The following is a 4,322-nucleotide window of genomic DNA, read 5'->3' on the forward strand; positions in this document are numbered from 1 at the left end:
ATAAAAAAAAAAAACAAGAAACAAGACGAATTTTAAGACTACTGTTCATTTTTATCACGGAAGAAAAATAAATCAAAAAGTCAAACATCAACAAGTGATGATATATATATATATATATATATATATATATATATATATATTATACATTAAATATTTTTGCGTGAATAACATGTCATCACGCAAAAGAAAAATAAATCTAAAATTCAAACATATCAACAAGCGAAATGAAGTGTATACTGTAAATATTTTCCCTTTTTATTCATGTCACCATCAAACGAAATCAACAAATGTATTTAATTAGAAAATCACGTTGTACATAAAACATATCGGAGATGGTTAAATGCTTTAAATTTATATAATATATAGGCCTAGGCCTAAGGAAGAAATATACAGTTGGAGATTTCAAGGCAGCGGCGGGTGTAATAAAAAATTTTTAAAAGAACTTTGATTTTATTATGAAATTCGAAATCATTATTGGCGGGGCACTATATTATTCATGTCATCAAAGTTGTACAAACAACAAACGGCGCATGTGTAAAATATTTTCTAATTTTATTCACAAATTCTCAACATTTAAAATAAATAAAAAATTTAAACATATTTCAAGAAGTAACGAAACAAAGTTGTATACTATACAGCCGCATATTTTTTTACATCACATTTTTATTCATTACTGTATCACGCAAGAAAAATATATCTAACGTATCAACATTTTCACATTGTACATAAAACATATCGGAGGATGTACAATAAAATTAACAATACATATATTATATTAATAAGACACATTCTATAATAATAATAATATGCTTTATTTGAACATGGAGACACTTGAATCACTCATGAGTGTTTTCATCAAGGCCGTGCAAGGCCATGCATAATTAGAAAAGAAAAAATTATTAAAAACAAAATGAGAAAAACAACAAAAACATAATATCTTAACTACAGTGAAACTATCCCCCGCCGGACACCAAACCGGTATTTCTAAGTTTCGGGAATAAAAATAATGATTTACTGTATCTTTAAACAAATATATATTTAATATTCTTGTTTTAATGGCGTATCCAGCTGTTGTATGACTACGTTCTCATTGGCGGCTGTTGTGTATTCAGTGGCCCCTTTTGCGTTCCATACATCTGGCGCGGCGGCCGAAATGAGTGGCGGCCGAAATGATCGAACACCGACCTCGGCCCCCCGTCGGGCAAATCCTGGCGCCACCCTTGACGATCAGCCGACGCTGAAGGCACTGTGAGCACGAAATATTATTTCGTTCCCTCGAAATAGTATTTTGAGGGAACGAAATAATATTTCGATGGAACGAAATGTTATTTCGAGGGAACGAAATAATAATTATTTCGAGGGAACGAAATAATAATTATTTCGAGGGAACGAAATAATATTTCGAGGGAACGAAATAATATTTCGAGGGAACGTAATAATATTTCGAGGGAACGAAATAATATTTCGAGGGAATATTTCGTTCCGTCGAAATATTATTTCGTTCCCTCAAAATGAATTCGTTCTCTTGAAATAATATTTCGTTCCCTCGAAATATTATTTCGTTCCCTCGAAATAGTTTAATATTTTTTTCTAACCATGTCCCTTTAGGGGCTCCGTAGATGTAGCTTTTACAGTTTATGGATTATTTGACAGATTTGAAGGGAGAATCTAATGCAACCTGAGAAGTTGAGCTTTTTGTCATGAAAGTGATGGACTTTAAAAAAAAAAAAAAGTTTATATTATGCCAATATTATTTGGGACCTTAATATGTCTTTATGTAACACTTTAGTATCTGTTAACATCAAATCTGTATTTTAACAGACTGTCCGATCGGATGGGAATTTAACGCCGATTTTTTGAGCTGTTATTACTTGGTTCAAGATACACATACTGACTATCTATTAGCAAACAGCACTTGTCAAACACTTGGTGGACATCTGGCGGCCATTTCTACTCCGGAGGAGAACTCTTGGATAAAAACGAAGTTGTATGCGGACTCAATAATGTGGCAACCCGCTTGGATCCGTTATGATGATAGGTTGTTTGGGTATCAAAGTAATATATATATATGTCCATATTTTAAAATTAATTTATCTAAAGATTTTTTACATGTACATTAAATAAGCATAATTATGACAATGATAGTGTAGATGAACAGATTGCAAGAGTAACACGTTCGTTTAGTTAGCTGCGAATTATTAGACGAGTGAAAATCTATTATCATGAATATCTTATGTTTGGTAATATTGGAAAACCGGGTTATTGAGGTTCATAGAGCGAAAATGTTAAGCTATTTCTAAATCTTGTTTTAGCTTGAATTACATTTACACTACTAGAAGTAGAAATGTGTGAATTGTCCTATATTTCCTGTACATAAGACATGCTTATAAAAATTCGATGAAAGTGTCAAGCTATGATTGAATAAGTTAACAATGTATTACATTATAACAACGTGTTCAGGTAGTTCATCAATTACGTCAGTATAATACCCGTGCTCACATTACATTAGTATCTTGAACGAGGCAGTATTACTTGTATAATTCAGGGCAGGGCAGGGGTGGGTGTAATGTAATAACATGGTTTAAGTGTCGTTATTAAATTGTTGCGAGTTCTTGATGTTTAACTTCTACGTAACCTGTATCTTATGTCCAAATATGTTATTTTTTATGAGATTGGAAATTTACGGATTATGAGATTTTGAAATTCATTTATTAAGCCCCATCATCTCTACATTGCGTGAGCCCGGCTCTAGTTGTTCCTTGGCGTCTCCTGATCTAGTTACGGCTCCCCTGGCCGAGCTACGGTCCTCCTTTCCTCATGTCCCCCACACACCGTTGCGCTATTGTTACATTCCCCTTCCCCCAACCTAATCTGTCCGATTAGGTTGGTGGTAAAGGTGGTGATGTAACAATAACGCAACGGTCCTTCTTTCAACCTGTCCCCAGCACACCGTTGCGCTATTGTTACACCCCCTCCTCCACCCTCCGAACATAGTCGGACAGATTGCTCTATATACAAAGTATCTTATAAATGTTTGTAGAATAAGCATATTCAATCATCTACCAGTTGAATTCTAAGCTACCTAAAACCCTCATTGGTATAGTTGTTTGAAGCATCTACACACTACGCAGACGGCTCGAGTTTAAATCATTGTTGAAGAAAACAATTATCACTCTCGCAGAATTCTACATCTCTTAACGGCGTCTATTTGTAAAGAGTTTAATTAGAAAAAGCACGAACGTAATTTCTTCTGGTGTAATGAACAATAAAACAAATCGAAAAATTATCACTGCATATCCTTATATGGTCAAATTATGGAGAAAAATAACTACTGTCCGAGTCAATATATTTAGTACCGGTATGCAACTAAGTCATTAAGGAATGGGGATCGCCAACAGACTGGTTTTTTTTTTTATACCTCTTTAATGATTCCTTCTTCAAATAAATAAACCGAAATGAAGCTCTGAATAATATTTATTTTGTTTTGCTTAAGATTATAACCTCTGTAGATTGATAAACTAATAATTAGATATTGATTTCTGAAACAAAATCATAAAAATTAATGGAAAAAGTTTTTAAATCTGAATACATCTAAGCTGTATTTTTTTTTTTGTTGGTTTACTAATATTAGACTTGTCTGTCAGAGTACCTAACGTTCACAGTAATGATAAAGATTGCACTGAAATGTATCCAAGAGGCTTGCTAACTTATGTTAATTGTAATAACACCGCTCTACCTATGTGTGAAAAAGGTCAGTACGTCCAACGCATATTTTGCTTTAAAATTTCTGCATCAACCAATGAAATATAGTATTATTGTAATTTGTATATGCTATTTCGTAAACACTTATAGGAGTTTTATTATTACTACTATTATTATCCAACCAATAAAATTCAAAAATACGACGATACTTTTTAATAAAAATAATGTTAGGCAAAATGCCTGGAAACTTTTTTAGGCCTAGCCATTGCTAGGCCATATGCTACATACATGATTCGACAGATCTCGTGTGTAGCGTATGGCCTAGCAATGGCTAGGCCTAATAAAGTTTCCAAGTATTGCCTGACATGATCTTTATCAAAAGTATCGTCATATTTTTAAATTGTATTTGTTGTATATTTTCTCATCGATCATTTGGAAATATTATTGTTATTGTTATTGTTATTATTGTTATTATTATTCTAATAATAACAATAATAACAATAACAATAATAATAATATTTCCAAATGATCGCTAATAATAACAATAACAATAATAATAATATTTCCAAATGATCGATGAGATATAATAATAATAATAATAATAATAATAATAATAATAA

General features: G+C 32.3%; 1 protein-coding gene across 5 annotated transcripts in view; it reads left to right on the top strand.

Moving 5' to 3' along the window:
- LOC117112279 overlaps window positions 1-3,898 on the top strand; it is a 10,797-nt gene extending 6,899 nt beyond the window's left edge. For 4 of the 5 annotated variants that reach the window (XR_004446008.1, XR_004446007.1, XR_004446011.1 and 1 more), the window contains one exon: window positions 1,822-3,622. The gene's annotated coding sequence lies outside the window, so the exon portion shown is untranslated. The other variant, XR_004446009.1, reaches the window with a different exon arrangement.
- The last annotated feature ends 424 nt before the right edge of the window (window positions 3,899-4,322 follow it).

The sequence above is a fragment of the Anneissia japonica genome, unplaced genomic scaffold (assembly GCF_011630105.1).
Source record: "Anneissia japonica isolate Jap-2015-1 unplaced genomic scaffold, ASM1163010v1 scaffold288255_len135373_cov187, whole genome shotgun sequence".
NCBI lineage: Eukaryota > Metazoa > Echinodermata > Crinoidea > Comatulida > Comatulidae > Anneissia > Anneissia japonica.